Source organism: Cryptomeria japonica, chromosome 7, assembly GCF_030272615.1.
Source record: "Cryptomeria japonica chromosome 7, Sugi_1.0, whole genome shotgun sequence".
NCBI classification, from domain to species: domain Eukaryota; kingdom Viridiplantae; phylum Streptophyta; class Pinopsida; order Cupressales; family Cupressaceae; genus Cryptomeria; species Cryptomeria japonica.
In genome coordinates, this window is record NC_081411.1 from 128,082,661 (window position 1) to 128,099,922 (window position 17,262).

A 17,262-nucleotide genomic window follows, 5' to 3' on the forward strand; every position below is an offset into this window, starting at 1 on the left:
AAATTAATATTTTAAATTATTTAAAAAATTAGATTTTTACTTTTCATTATATAGATATACTCAAGAAAATTTACCGTACACAATCACTGACCATCCATCAAAAAATCACGCCCACCGTGGGGCTCGAACCCACGACCACAAGGTTAAGAGCCTTGCGCTCTACCAACTGAGCTAGACGGGCCACATTGTTTTGGTCGATTTTATTAAAATAAATTTTCTTAAAACAATATAGATGTTGACTTAATAACGGCAGCGGTAATAATTCCATTTAGTTGTAGATAATCGCTTTTCTTGATTAAAAAGGCATTCCCGATTCAATGCTTCGCACTCTAGTCATCCAATATTCTTGTACCCAAAAAGAGTGCATGTTTCGTACCTTCTCTAGTTTAAGACTCAACTTTGCTAAGGTTTTTGGCAATGGGATCGATAGAATACATCAGTCTTAGAGTGTATACATTATGAGACTGGTGTAATCTATCAGTCTCATAGATGCTTCTTTTTGAACAGAATTTTATGGTTAAGCTTGTTCGAATTGAAGTAGTATTGGGATGGGTGACCTTTCAAAAAGATCTAATGTTTCACCTTTGTGAGCATCACCTAGATACAATGGGTGCTAAGTGTACCATTCATTCTCATGAGAGATGGGTTCTTGTGAACAACTACTCATCAAACATTGGTCAATGAGTTTGCCTTGAAAACTACACAATTGAATCCTAATAGCAATATCATAGTTTTAGACTTGTTTGCCCATGTTTAGAAATATGTTAATTTGAGACTTGAACTGGGCCATTTATGCATATGAGTTGTTTTGATTATTATTCATTCATATATTTTATTCATCGTCTTCATATGTCTCGTCATTTAATCATTTGAGAGAGAAAACAAAGACACTTAATTAAGGTGAGAGGAAGTGAAGCACTTCAATTCTATATGAAGAGGGTGTTCAACGTCTCACCATTATACCATCTACTAGGTGGAGGCAAGCGAAATTATCAAAATTGCATAACATAGCATGTTCTAATAGCATTACCTTGGATAATTAAGTTGATTTGTCATATTTGTTTGCTTACTAATCTCAAATACGACTCTTCAAGTCTTTAACGAGGTGTCATTTTATGACTTGTTAGTTTTGATAGGGGGTCATTGGTTGAGAGGATGTTTGGTATTTTATCTTGGTCCACTCTAGATACTATTTTTATTTTTGACATGATACAAGTGCTCTTGGGAGAAAGATATGTTCATTGGAGAATATGACCTACTAGAAGAAGATGTTAGATTATGATGTCATGATTTTCTCTTATATTTTGTAAATGTGTAGCAAGAGCTTTTATAGTGGTCCACTTAGATCTCTTGGTATTAAGAATATTGATTTTTTTTCTCAGGATCTTCATGATAGTGGGGTGTTGCATTTAGATTTTGGCATGGATTGATTTGTTATAAATGCTCGTAGATGCTTGGAGGTTTGGAAGAGGTTGGATCTCTCTTGATTTTAGAGACATTTGTTGAGACATTTACTCTTTGAAGGTTTTAGTAGGAAGATTGGTGATCCTTTACTTGGATATAAATGTGAGTCTACAATGGACCTATAGAGGAGATTTTTCTTGGAGAGGGTCATAGCGTCTTGGGGTATCATGTATAGGATTTATCTCATTCTGTACTCTTGGTCTACATATGGGATAATCATTTAATAAGTATTGCTCACTTCAATGATATTAGATCCACAATCCATGTTGATAATTGCTAAAATATTTTTGGATTTGTTTTGGATACAAAAAATCTTTAACACAATCAAATCTGGAAACATTTTAGCAATGATTGCTCACTTTTCTTTTAAATGTATTATTTTATGCTTTATCTTCTCATCCAGACATGAATCTTGAGTTATTGTAGTATCCCAAGCCACACAAATAATGTGAAACTAATTCTTATCCTTTAAAAAAAAGGATTATTTGATAAAAAGACTATCAAGCCCTAGCATTCAATCCAATCTTAAAATAATTAGACTAAATAACTATTTATGCATTGATAATATAATTACATTTCACAAATATAACTCCTAATACTCTTATTAAAATTAACAAAAGATAACATATGTAAATATTGATCTTTTTATTATTACAATAATGATTGTATTACATTCAAATAGTTTTGTAACATTAGTAAATACAACAATAGTCAATACCAACAACAATGGCTTGTGACTAGAGTTTAAAACCAATGAAGCTAAAAAACAAACTCCGTATGAGATCAACCTTTGATATTGATAGGTTTTTCATCCTAGTATTCCACCAATCAAATACAAGTACTCAAAATAGATTTTAAAAGGAATTTGGCTAAGTGTAGATGATGATCTTGAATGAAAATATTTTCTCTTTTATATTATAAAAAAATAAAATAGATTGGTCATTGAGTACACACATAACATGAAATTTGAATAGTAATTGTGAGATTTTGCCAAGATCAAGAGGCAATGGAAATCACAAATAAGAGAGAACAAAATAGATGATAGGAATAAACTGTATTCTATCAAGATGCAAAATATGATCAACTGGATCATTACAAGATATTCAATGATTGTCCGTACAAACAATTTAGATGAGCCTGCTTATATATAGGTAGGGCTTATGGATATGTGAGCACACAAACATGACATGTGGCTCAATAAGAAAAAAGGGTTGGTAGGAAATAGGTGTGGGTAGGTAGGAGAAATAATATAGTATTCCACATGAGGTGGAAGGTAACAACAAGATAAGATCAACACCATAAAAGGTAGGAATTATCCTATACACACTATCCCAATGTGGCACAAACACCCAAGTGTCTCATACCCAAACTACTATGAGATGCATTTCCTAAGTAAACTTAAGTAAGGTGTAATAATATCCAAATTGAATAATTATTTACACCAACAGTAATCATGGATGAAAAATATTCCACTTCGAAAGTCATGGCACCAAATATTGACTACTATATATAAGCCACACATGTTGGGAAGGTAGAAGGAGAACTTAAACATAGCTAGAAATACCAAGGATCAAGGCTCGACCATACCATAATACTCAAACTACAAGTCAAGGTGTTAAGGGTAAAGCAATAAGAATGAACTAGTGAGAGAAAGTTATATAGTTTAAAGAAGACAATGGTGGGGAAAGGGACAAATAGAAGGCATGATAAGATATAGAAGTTTTGAAATACCTAAGGTGGTCCATCAAGTGAGGATCATGATCTACTTGAAAAATATTTCCCTTCATCCCTAACTCTATTAGCAATTATAATATTCCCTTGTAAAGAATGAGTTCATTATAAGCTATGTACTTGGCTCCTGATAACTTCCCTTTTGGCACATCAAATACAATTATGTTCCTTGCATTATTCCAATTTATGAAGATATGATGCATGAAACATAGATTAAAATTATAGGTAATGCTTCAATAACAATATTATTTTTCTCTTTAAAATACTCAATATCAAAGTCATAAGCTTGGAGTTTTCTTACCCACTTTTGTTGTCATTCATTTAGATCTTTCATATTAAGGAAATAACTCAATTTGTTATGATCAATATTAATCATGAGTAAGCCACCCACAAAGTATTTATTGAATTTGACCAATGTGTGTATTGTGATCAACATTTCTATATTATGAATGAAGAACCACCTTTCCATCTCTACATTTTTTTAACTCTCAAAAGAAGTCAAGTTATTTCTTGTATGCACACAACTCCAATCCCTTCCCCTGATGCATCACATTCTATTATAAAAGTAGGGGTGAAATCTAAAATTACTAATATAGGACATGAGCTCATTACCTCTTTTAATCCATCAAGTGCATGTTGTCCACCCTTAGTCCATGCAAAATATCCCTTCTTTGTTAGGTCTATTAAGGGTGTATCTAGTTGGGATAAACCATTGAAACATGCCTATAGTGAATTAGAAAGTCCAAAGAATCCTCACAAATATGCCAAGCCCCTCAAGGAAGGATAGTCCTAATGTTTTTTTATCTTCTCTATGTCCATCTATACTCCCTTTGTGTTGATGAAAAACCATATTGACTCCATGGTAAATAATATTTGTGCTTCCAAGATTCTCAACACTTTGTCTTGTGTATAACTTCATTTTGAACTCTAATATGATGGTAGCCTAACCTATATCTATTTTTGAGAGATAGAATACTCCATGAAACTCATCTATTAATTCATCAACATTGGGAATGGGGTATTGGTTCTAGATAGTTTTCTTATTTTGTGTCCTAAAGTCAATGTACATCCATATTTTGCTATCGTTCTTCTTCACCGAAGCTATAGAGGAAGCTAAGGGACTTGAGTTGGGTTTTTTGTGCCCCATTTCCAATACTTCCTTAATTTTCTTCTTTATTCCCTCCTTACATCTCCTAGGGCGGTGATAGGGAGTAGTGATGATAGGATTAGTACCCTCAAACTCAATGGCATGCTCAAAGCCTCTATCTAGAGCTCCCCCATGAAGAATGATGTTGAATACATTAATGTGTTTCCCCAAGATAATGTGCATGTCCACATGGTATTCTTTGTTTCCTTTCATGGGATTTATGATGCTCACCAAACATTTCTCTAGAGCTTCTCATATTGCTTGCCTATGGACAAAAATCCTCTCCACTATATTATTTCATACAATTCTTAGTGATTTATTTATCATTCCTTGTAGTATCACTTATTTTCTCTTTGATTAAAACTTTAGTTCCATAATCTAAAAGTTTTATGTGATCTTTGTTGATGAGTTTAACCATTGGATATCTAGTACAATACATGTGTCTCCTATGCTAGAAACATAAAAGTCATCCTTCATATTATATCATCCTAAATTAAGATTATGTTTGGGGATATTTCTATTGCATTAGATGGTGAAAATATCAACCACCATAACCATTAAATGTCATATATGGTGAGATCTCACTTGGTTTCCAATCCCTCGTCAATGAGGTTATAAGTAGCATCAACTTAAATGGGTATATTCACCTTTAAATGACCTCACAAAATTGCATGAATGTAAAATGGGTTGTACCTTATAGCACTAGAAAAGCATGAAAAGTGTGTCATATTGTTTTGTTTTTTTGCTACCCTCAATTGTAAGAGGAAATACAATACCTAAACTCTAGGGTTAAAATATTTAGATAGATATTTTTCCTATGATCAAATTGAAGACAAGAAAAATCCAATGAACAAGGTTGAACCTAGCCTTATATACTTTGATCTCCACAATACTCATGAGGGTGATCCTATTATGGGTCTTCGACAATAGCAATAATTTTTGACAGAAAATGCTACAAAGATAGAACTCGATCAAAGTGACACAATTACAAATAGTTAATCAACCTTTACTAACTCACCCTTGTGCTGAATTTTATATTTAATTGTAGTTGTACAGACCCTTTAAAAAGTGGATGATTAACATGTTCACATATATCTAAATATAAAGAATGTTACAACCTTTACAAGTTTAGGCATGATCTGTTATACTTTAATCAACATTATGAATCAATAAGTTAGAATAGACACGTATTCAATTCAAATGTGCACAGGAATGATAAATAAAATATATTCAAACATATACCTTAGATTCTTTAAACTCTATGAAAATAAAGAAACCCTAAAAAAATACACTTTGACAAATGCTCATTAAGATTTATCAATTTTAAAATATTTTTGAAAATTGGAATTGCAAAAGATTGACCAATACTTGTCATAAACCACATAGTCAAAATTCCCTACACTTTTACATCAAAATATTAAAACATGGCGTAGTGATGCTTTAAATATTATCACCTTATGATAATGAGATCTCTAGAAGCCTACAATACAATTCTACTTGAAAATCCACTTGACATCATAATACATCCATCATTTTCAAGAAAGTATTTACTCATTAATTTTTTTTCCCACCTCTTCATTCACATTATATGCAAATGTTTACTTAGATGCAAAAAAACATATTTACTTTGCAAATATTTACCTAGATGGATAATAAGGGCTATCTCTGGAGAAGAACAATGGAAGATCCTAGTTCATCATCAAATGGAAGATCCTAGTTCATCATCATGTATCTCTTGCTATTGTGAATAACAAGTGGAAGCATGTGGAATGGTTAGATAAAATTTTGCTTGCTCCCTTTTTCTCGGTTAAGGCTTCTTTTCCATTGCAATCTATCTGGAAGGTCTGGCAAAAAATTTATAATTTTTTAAATTAGAGAAAGGATTCTCTTTAGCATGGTTTTAGATTTGCTAATTCCTCTATTTGGTGGAACAAGCTTGTTCAATATCATGGACAACCACTTGCTGCCATCTTTCCTAAACATTGTTTTTATTTTTATTTTAAAAGGGGTTAAGCAATTTGGTGACATATGAGACTTCAAATCCCTTGACTAGGTCGGTTGGCAAAAATCCAAGATTTCTTTCAACTTAAACAACAAGATGAAGGGTTTTATGTATTTCATGAAATCATTGGTTCCTACAAAAATCCTTGTGAAGATTTGCATTCCCCTACAATGCAACTTCTTCAAGGATTGACAGCGACTGGACAAGTATCCCTTTTTTTGTTTTCCCTTGAAGAAGATCTATCTTATGCTTCTTCCAACTTTGAAGCTAAATCCTAGACTTAACAACAAATGGAATTTGTATATTTCAAGAAAGAAATGGAAAAAGTAAAGCGTTCAAATTTGGAAGTCCAAAGCTCAAGAAAATGCACAAATTTTAGCTTGGAAAATCCTTCATCATAAGCTTCTCATTGGGGATAAAATAAGAATGTTGAAAATAATACCAGCCAAATGTCCTTTTTGCCAACATAGTGAAAGCTTATGACACATCTTCTGGGATTGTTTTAGAGCTAAAAGGAAATGGTGAATTATATTTGATCATTTTCCTGGGATCTTTGACAATTTGTTAAGTTGTAAAGAAGCTTTGTTGGGCATGAGATTTTGTAATAATGTAATTGGTGATTCTATGAGACAGTGTATTCTATTGTATTTATTAAAAAGTAGATGCTTAGCAATATTTTCCAACCATATTTTGCACCAGGAAATAGATATGCTAAAGTTTTACTGTGACATCATGTTTCAATTCTCTTTTTTTTTGCTCGCAACTCCAGAAACGTCATAGAGATAAGGTTGAACTCAACAATTGTTTGGAAGAGATTAAGTATTGGCTTTTGTGGCTCCATGAAGGAGAGATTTGATGTGCCAGTCAACTTCAGAGATTTTTCAGATTTAGAGCTTGAAGAAGTGAACATTAGTTTATGCTTCTTCTTGAGGGAAAGTTCAAAGTGCCAAACAATTTCAAAAATGATTTGTATTGATTGTTTTAGCTGGTGGTATATGGCAGCCTCAATAACTAGATTATTCCAGCTAATCATACTTTGTATTGTAATATGCTAATCTTGCTAGTTCTGTGATGGTTCTTAATAGCCTTGTAGTTTTTTTATTTTCCTCTGTAGTCCTTTTCAAACTGCTATTTATTTCCATTGTAATAATTCTATTTTTTTAGCTTTGATCAATTTTTTTTTTTTTTAATGGCTATATTGTTTTAATGTATCTCCCAATTAAAAGATTTCAACCTTTTATCTCCATAAACAAGGACAACCAATTAAAAGACCATCACAAACTTTCAAGCCATCACAAAATTTATTTTGGCGTTTTCATAAAAAATACAATGAAGTGCCTTCCCTCCAGGTGGAGATAAAAAAAATATATCAAATTTTTAGGTGCACCTTCCAAATCATTTGAAGTTTGATCCATACCACTCTAATCACCAAGTTGGAGGCTTTGAAAGCTAAAGAAAATTTTGCACTATGTCAAACTTTAAAAATTGATTTTAATATTAATAGACTTTATAAAGTTTGATTCAAACTTGTCCATTTTATGTGAAGCTCCTTGGGGGCTATTTAAATATTTTAAAATAATATTTATGCTCTTCTACAAAAAATTTTAAACATTAAAATTATTTTAAAAACAATGATAAATTCTGTTGGCATTTCAATAGAAGGAGATTGTTGATATTCATTAAGGATATTGAGAAGGCTGTTGGAGATTATTTGATATAACTGAAAAAGGATGATAACTATCTTTATAACATTATTTTGTCATTGATGTCAAGAAATTGATTTTCTGATTCAGTATGATGCTGCCATATCTTGAGAAGTATGTTTTAATGAGAATTAAGTGGTCGGTAAGTGACATAGAAAGAATGTGATGAATAAGGGGAGAAATAAGTTATTCAATGGGCAACTATTACCAAGTTAGACAATGATGAGATCATGATGTTTAGATTGTTTTGATATCCCACATATGTAGTTAATTGTAAGGTTAATACTATACTATGTCACCGAGCAAAGAACCTAGTCGGTAAACCCTAAGGAACCTAGTCGGTAAACCATAAGGTTATCGATATCGGTTAATGAAGGTGGAATGTCTACCGAGTAAAGTTTAGTATTTACCGAGTTGCAACCGAGTTATGACAGATCACATTGGATGGATAAAAGCATTATTTAATGAAGGATGCTGATGAGCTGGAGTTGATTAAATGATTGGTATGCCGTGCATGAAGTTTGTTAAGGATCTATGGCAATAGAAGATCGATAGGAAGATCTATAGCGTAGATTGAACCGCAATAACCTTGTGCAAGTTCCAAGAAAGGAATGCAAGTCCCAAGGCAAGGTAAAACGTTTTCAGATCGAAAGATGCATTGAACCTAGTCAAGATTGAAGATCTGATGGCTAAGATTGATCATGGGAAATGTGATCAAGGAGATTCAGCGGTTAGCAAATTGTTTATAAATAAGAAATTATTGATGAACAATGTATGCGGGAAAGTGTAAGCACATGGATGCTACATAGTGATTACCGAGCACAGAAGCTTGAAGACCTATTTGAATAACAGGGTAGGGAGCCCAGCAGAGGGACAAGATAAGTCCTATGACAAGATTGTTTTGAGCAAAATAAGAATATGCTTTAGCATTTTAGATGTGAAGTTGCAGATATATTTATTACTGTTGTTTATTTTGTAAGTGACAGAAAATCTCTTAACCGAGTGGACCTAACAGTCTTATTTGTAAATCCTTTAGCAAGGTGACATTCTAAATGAGTGTTTGAAATCCTTTGACAAGGCCACTTCTAACAAAGTGAAGATCTTAACAGATCTGAGGGAAATCCCTTAACTGGGTCACATCTAGCAATGTGTTTGTAATATTTAACAAGATTTGATTTTAACCGAGCATACTCTAAAAGAGTATATTTCTTAGTGGGTCCGAAATCCCACAGTTGTTTTTCCCTATTTGGGTTTCCATGTTAAATCTGATGTTATATGTGTTATGATGATTATGTGTTTATGAGTTTGCATGTTTAGCAGTTTTTGGTTATATTGTTGAAGTATAAGTTACCGAGGTTGAATCTGTTGATTTTATGGAAGATTAAGTTTGTATGATTCACCCCCCCTTCTCATCTTGTTAGCTATTGGCATCAGAACTTTACAATTGGTATAAGAGCTTTGGACTCTGGAAGGAAAAGTTTAAAGGTACTTGAGGCAAAGATCCGAAGATGTATAAAAGGGATGCACCAAAGCTGAACAAGTCAAGTTTCTCCACATGGCAGAAAAGGATGAAGCTGCATTTATCAGGAATTGGAGAATATGCAACATATTATTTGGAGAATGATTACATACCACCAGGCACCAACCCGATGACCTTGGAAGAGATAAAGGCAAAGCAAGAACACATTCAAGCTATGATTGAAATAACATCAACATTGACCGACTCAGAGTTTAATGATCTAGAAGACTGCAATGATGCAAAAGCAATGTGGACTAAGCTCATATCTGTGTATGGCGGTGATGAACATGTTCAAAGAGCAAAAGTAGATAGTCTAAGAGGACAACTTGAATCCATGAGAATGAATGAAGGTGAGAACATAACCCAATACAATACAAGATTAAAGGAGACTGTCAATCAAATTAAAGGAGCAGGAGGAACTATTGAAGAAAAGGATATAACAAGTAAGTTGTTGAGAACCCTTCTACCTACTTATGCCATTCAAGTCTCTGCAATCAATGAATTGAGGTCTATACCTAACATGTCAGTTTCTTTGGATGCTACTATTGGTAAGCTACCTGCATTTGAGTTAAATAATTTTGATAACAGTGGGTCTTCAGTAAATAAAGTAGAATCTGCATTCAGTTCTTTTCATATTGGTGAAACTGATGATTACAATGATAGAATGAGTAAGTACTCTGAAGGGAATCACAGTGGAGCAAGTGAAAGATTTCTTAAGAACATGGAAGAAGTGTGCAAACTGTATGAGGAAATTAAGAAGCAAGAAGAGTTTGAAGCATTATTAGCCAGAAGGTTACCGAGAGGAAAAGGTAAGTATAAAGGAAAGCTACCTTTAAAATGTTTCAATTGTGATAAAATAGGACATATGGCTTCTAACTGCCCTGACAAAGAATCTAGTGAAAAGAGAGAATATTGAGATAACAGGCAAAAAGACAACCAATACAAAGGACAACGAGACTTCAGAAGGAGAGACAGAAAGACATGCCTAGTAGCTGATGAGGAATCCAACGATGATAAATCTAATGAAACTAATACTGAGGAAGTTGTTTATGTGGCTATTAAAGATGGATTAGATGAAGAAAGGTATGAAGAAAAATCCCTAATATCTCACATAAATAATAATGATTCTTGGATCATAGACAGTGGATGCTCACATCACATGACAGGTGATAAACACAAGTTTGTTAAATTAGAAGACTATGATGGAGGCTATGTAAGATTTGGTAATGATGCACCATGTCCGGTGAAAGGTAAAGGATCTATAACACTTCTTGACAATGCTAAATGTGATGATGTATACTGGGTTGAAGGATTGAAATACAATTTGTTGAGTGCAGCACAACTAAACAATATAGGATACCAAATAGAATTTCAGAAAGGAATTGTCAAAGTTCATGACAAGCATGGAAAGTTAGCTGCTACCAGGACACAAACAAAAGGTAATACATTTCATCTTGACTCAACTCGGAAGAAGTGTCTTTATGCAAAGATAGATGATACCTGGTTATGGCATAAAAGGTTTTGTCATGTAAATTTTGATAATCTGATCAAAATAAGTAAGAAGCACCGAGTAAGAGGTCTACTGAGTCTTGAAAAACCTAAGAATGCTATGTGTCGAGGATGCCAATGTTAGAGTAAAGTAATTAATTAACTTTACTCTCCTCTTAAGATTTCACTTTATGCATATATTAGTCATTTAATAATTATTAATTATTAAATGCACTCACCTTAGGGTTAGGTTTTCCTTTCGGTGTTGATCTCCTTTATAAGGATTGATCTCTTGTATTATTGCTACTTCTTGATTCATTTTTTCTCTGATAATAAATCTTTTCACTTTGTCAGAGCCAAAACCCTTGTTTCGTTCTCTCTCTTTCTCCGTGACAGGTTTCTTGCATGTAGGTTTCTTTAGGTTCTGTGGATTTGTATTTTTCAAATCCTACATGGTATCAAAGCTAGATTTGTTGTAGCTTGTTCAGTGTTTTGAAAGATTTTGAGATCTAGGTTTTGGTTGCATCAGATCTGTGTTTGTCTTCTGTTTTTTATTTTTGAATAGGGGTACTTTTTTTTTGGTACACTTTGAGCCCAAACGGACCTCACTGTTGAGCTCACAGCACCCCAAAACCCCTATTTTCATATAATATACATTCGATTCAGACACAGTTGCTCCAGAAGGGAAAAAATTTTTGCCCCAAGACCGTACAGCCCTAGGGCACGTAGTTCGAGGCGAGAAATTTAAAAAAAAAAAAAAAAAACATCGAAGTTTTGAAAAAATCGGGCGCCGCCCATTTCAACTGCCGCGCTGCCGGTGTGCAGCCCGATGGCCACTGCCCGGCCACCGCCGTCGGCGGTAACAACCGGTCGTGGCCAGGCAGCAGCCGCCGCGCCGCCGGCGAGAGCGCCGCTCACTGTTCCACCCGCGCGACTCCTGCCCTCCGCCAGCACCAACGGCACTGCCCCCCGCGCCACTAGCTCTTGCGCCAGCCCCTGTTTGCCCAGCCGACCAGGGGCCACTTTTTTTTAAGCCCCTGAGGGCTAGAAGGGCCAAACTGGACCTTTTGGAGCTGCTTTACAAAATCGGGCATAAATCGGGCGTTCGATCTTCGTTTTTCAAAAACAAATAGGCGTTGGAAAGCTGGCTCCAAGCCCATTCTAATGGTGCAGGAATTTTTTCAGATTTTTCCAGTTTGATTGCATTTTTTTGCAGTCAAAGTCCGATGAGCCTTTTGCACTCCGAGGGGCATAACTTGCTCGTTTTTGCTCCGTTTTTCAAAAGCGAATAGGCGTCAAAAAGGTGGTTCTGTGCTCTTTCCAGATCTGCAGTTTGTTTCATCAGTAAATTCTTCAGGTACTCAACATTCTGTCTCAACCAGTTACTGCTTTCTGTCATTTTTCGGCCTTCAGTTCGTACTGGGGATTAGTTTTTTGCATTGTGGGGGGGTGTTTTTTTCTTGCTTTCTATTATTTACATCAGAAAACCAGAATCTCCAAACACCAAAACAAAACAAACAAACCCCTTTTGCATCTTCTGTCTAGTTCTGAAAGACCACTTAGTAATAATTAAAAAAATTCAGAGCAGTTGAGGTCACAGGATGGCCGACAGACCTATTGAACCTCTCACACCGCATAATTACCACACTTGGAAGGGTCGCATGATGACTCTTCTCCAGTCTCAAGGGTTATGGTCCTGTTTGGATGAGGTTCAGCCTCAGTTGACACGTGCCTTTGAGGTTATGCAACACAGGAACAATATGGATTAGGCTATGGGATTGATGGCTTTACACATTTCTAATAGTCTCCTATTTCAACTTGAGGGTTTTCTCACTCCTCAAGCCATTTGGACCAAGTTTGATGGACTTTTTGGTACTGTCAACGAGTTCAGATCTTTGCAGCTTGAGGCAGAGTTAACTTCCTTGGTACCTGATTTGTTTCCCTCTATTGAGGACTTTCTGATGAAGTTCAAACAGCAAAGATCTATCTTGCAGGGTTGTGGTAAGACTAAGACTGATACAGAGTGCATTTTCCTGATCCTCTCCAAGCTTCGGGGTCCATTTCAGATCTTCTCTTCGACCTTCTATTCTACCATGGATGCCTTGGGTGCTCGACATGTCATGCCTTCTTTTGAGGTCTTTTGTGATTGTCTGACTCATGAGCAAGCTAAGCTTACGCAGTTGGATTCACTTTCAGGTTCATAGAACCAAGCATTGGTCGCCCAATCCTCCAAAGGAAAACATAAGCAAAAACTGAAGCCTAAGAAAGATTCAGGGGCTAGTGAGAATCCCTCCAAGCCACCACCTAAGTCTGATTCAAAACCATAGTCCAATTCTAAACAGGGCAAATCTTCAAAGTTTGGTGAGTCTTCCTCCAAGACTAAGAAGAAATCTGGTGATCCTTGTAGTTTTTGTGGCAAGGAAGGGCATCCCATTTCTAGGTGTTGGAAACATTTAGAGGCTTTGGAGGAAGCCATACAGCAGCATAATATCAGGACCTCAGCCTCCTTCACAGCCCACAGGGAAAGGTCATGCTCTTTCTGCACGAGCATTGTCCTCAGCATCCACTTGGATTCTAGATTCTGGTGCCTCTCACCATATGACACACACAGAGGATTTGGTCACCGCTCTTGCCCCTACAGGCACTAGACATATTGCAGTTGGTGACTTAGCACAACTTTCCGTTCAGGGTTCCGGTACTGTTTCATTAGATGGTGGTTGTCTATAGGATGTGCTTTTGGTTCCTGACATTTCGACAAACCTTCTATCCATTTATCAGATTTGCCACTCTGGCTCTGGTAAGACAGTTGAGTTCTCACCTCATGATGTGGTTATTCGAGATCTTCATGATCCTGACTTGGTTGTGGCTACTGGGAGTGTGGATTCTGCATCTCACTTATATAGATTTGATGGCTTTGAGAGTTCAGACACTGTTGGTTCCTCTCTTATAGCACATGCCGATTCAGTGAGCAGGCTTTGGCATGAGCATTTTGGCCATGTCAATTATAGATATCTACAGCAGATGAGTACACAGGCACTTGTGATTGGGCTTCCACAGATTTCTTGTACTGATGGTGTATGTCATGGTTGTGTCCTTGGCAAACATCATCGAGATCCTTTTCCTAAGGGTCGAGCCTCTTGTGCTAGGGCAGCCCTAGAGTTGGTACATAGTGATCTTATGTCCTTTCCGACTCCTTCCTTTTCAGGGGCCCGTTATGTGCTCACTTTTATTGATGACTTCTCCAGACGTACATGGGTGTACTTTCTTAAGTACAAGTCTGATGTCTTTGACTCATTCAGGATTTTTAAGACATTTGTGGAGAAGCAATCTGGACTTTCTATCAGGAGGATACACACAGATAATGGGGGGGATTATGTTAATCAAGCTTTCAAATATTTTTGCACTGAGCATGGTTTACAGCATCAGTTTATAGTTCCTTACACCCCTCAGCAGAATGGTGTTGTTGAGAGAAAGAACAGAACCTTACGGGAGATGGCAAATTGTATGATACAGTCTCGAGCTATGAGTTCTTCATTTGGGCTGAGGCAGTCAATTGTGCCAATTATATTAAGAATCGGATGCCTCATAAGTCATTGTGACATATGACTCCTGAGGAGGCTTGGACCCATGTCAAGCCTAATGTTTCTATATTTCGAGTTTTTGGTAGTGAGGCTTGGGCATTTATTCCTGATGCTCAATGGAAAGCCATGGAGAGGAAGAGCCGACCACTCATATTTGTTGGCTACTGTGAGGATGTTAAGGCATACAGGTTGTTTGATCCTGATTCCAGAGAGGTCTTGTTTCGGCGGGATGTCCAGTTTGATGAGCGCTATCTTCAGATGGACTCTCCATCACCAGCTTCTCCCTCATTGCCTACTCCTTCCTCTTCATCTCTTGAGGATTACTTATCTCTTGAGGATGATGTAGATGATGATCCACCATCTCCACCACCACCAGTTGCTCTGTTTTTGTTGAGGTGGGCCCGTGTCACTGTTGATGCAGCTGGTTCTTTGGTAGGTGATCCTTCAGATACTCGTCGCACTCGTGCTCAAACATCTGGTTCTAGTCTTTTGAGTCATGCCATTTCAGATGATCCTCAAAATTTTTCAGAGGCGACAAGACACCTTGAGTGGGATAGGGCCATGGATGAGGAGTATTCTTCTTTGATGAAGAATCATACTTGGGATCTTTGTCCTCTTCCTAAGGGAAGAAAGTTGGTTTGGTGCAAGTGGGTGTATCATACCAAGTATGCTGCAGATGGTTCTATTGATAAGTATAAGGCACGTCTTGTTGCAAAGGGGTTTTCTCAAGTAGAGGGTATTGACTACTCTGAGACCTTTGCTCCTGTCGCCAAGATGAATTCTATACGCCTGGTACTTTCACTTGCAGCTTCACAGGGATGGACAGTGTTTCAGATGGATGTGAAGAGTGCCTTCTTGCATGGAGACCTACATGAGGAGATCTATATGGAGCAGCCTCAGGGATTTGTGCAGGACACTTCTTTGGTTTGTAGACTTCGACGTTAATTGTATGGTCTCAAACAAGCCCCTCGGGCTTGGTATGAGAAGATGGACTCTTTCTTGCTTTCCTCTCACTTCACACGCTGTCATTCTGATCACACAGTGTATATTCAGCGTCAGGAGGGTGATCTTTTGATTCTTGTGCTATATGTAGATGATCTCATCCTTACAGGTAGCTCATCCTCCATGATTCAACATGTTCAGAGAGCTTTGATGGAGCAGTTTGAGATGACCGATCTTGGTCTCTTGCACTTCTTTTTGGGTCTATAGGTTATTCAGTCTTCAGATGGGATTTCCATATTTTAGGAGAAGTATGCTCTTGATATGCTTCAGCGATTTGACATGCTTGATTGCAAGTCTACCCCCACTCCATTTCAGTCAGGTGTTGTTTTGTCTTCCACTTGCTCTACTCCTTCAGTAGACCCCACTTTATACAGGTAGTTGGTTGGCAGTTTGTTGTACCTGACACATTCTCGTCCTGATCTTTCCTTTGCGGTTGGCCTTGTCTCTCGGTTCTCCCATGATCCTCATGAGAGCCATTGGCAAGCAGCCAAATGTATTTTGAGGTACATTCGGGGCACCACTCATTATGGCATTCACTACACTTCAGGATCCCCTCACATCATTGGCTTCACTAACTCCGATTGGGTTGGTGATGTCAATGATCAGAAGTCTACTTCTAGCTTTGTTTTTTGCCTTGGTTCTGGTCCTATCACATGGTCTTGCAAGAAGCAGTCTGCTATTGCATTATCATCTACAGAGGCTGAGTACCGTGCAGCAGTGTTAGCCAGTCAGGAGGTTTTATGGCTTCGGCAGTTGATGACAGAGTTTGGGTTTCCTCCAGATTGTTCCACTATTCTTTGGTGTGACAATCAGAGTGCCATTCACATTTCTCGCAACCCAGTGGAGCATCAGCGGACAAAGCACATTGAAATCCACATGCACTTCATCAGGCAGTTGATTCAGGATGGTTCTCTCATCTTGGAGTACATTCCTACAAAGGAGCAGGTTGCAGACATCTTCACTAAACCTTTGGCATCTCCGCGCTATCTTCAGTTGCGCTCCATGCTTGGGGTGAAGGAAGTTGTCCTTGGGGGGTCTCAGTGAGGCCTTCCTTCCTTCATGTTTTCTTTTTAGCATGATTCTTTATCTCTTTTTGGAGAGGAGTTTTTTCCCACTGGGTTTTCTCCTTTACTCCGCTTTATAGAGATTTTCTTGTATTCAGGTACCTGATCAGGCCTTGTTGCCGGGACCCTCTATTGCATTGTAGTTCCTTTTCTTTCTTCTGCATTGTTTGTAGCTGCATTGTAGCTCATCTTAAGGGGGGGTGTTAGAGTAAAGTAATTAATTAACTTTACTCTCCTCTTAAGATTTCACTTTATGCATATATTAGTCATTTAATAATTAATATTTAATTATTAAATGCACTCACCTTAGGGTTAGGTTTTCCTTTCGGTGTTGATTTCCTTTATAACGATTGATCTCTTGTATTATTGCTACTTCTTGATTCATTTTTTCTCTGATAATAAATCTTTTCACTTTGTCAGAGCCAAAACCCTTGTTTCGTTCTCTCTCTTTCTCTGTGACAGGTTTCTTTGGGTTCTGTGGTATTGTATTTCTCAAATCCTACAGCCAGATGGGTAAGATGACAAGATCAAGCTTTACAAGTAAGTCCTACACTTCTAAAG

General features: G+C 36.8%; 1 non-coding gene across 1 annotated transcript; it reads right to left on the bottom strand.

Moving 5' to 3' along the window:
* Window positions 1–108: 108 nt before the first annotated feature.
* TRNAK-CUU (transfer RNA lysine (anticodon CUU)) lies at window positions 109–181 on the bottom strand. The gene has a single exon. It is a non-coding gene; the product is annotated as a tRNA-Lys (tRNA).
* Window positions 182–17,262: the final 17,081 nt, after the last annotated feature.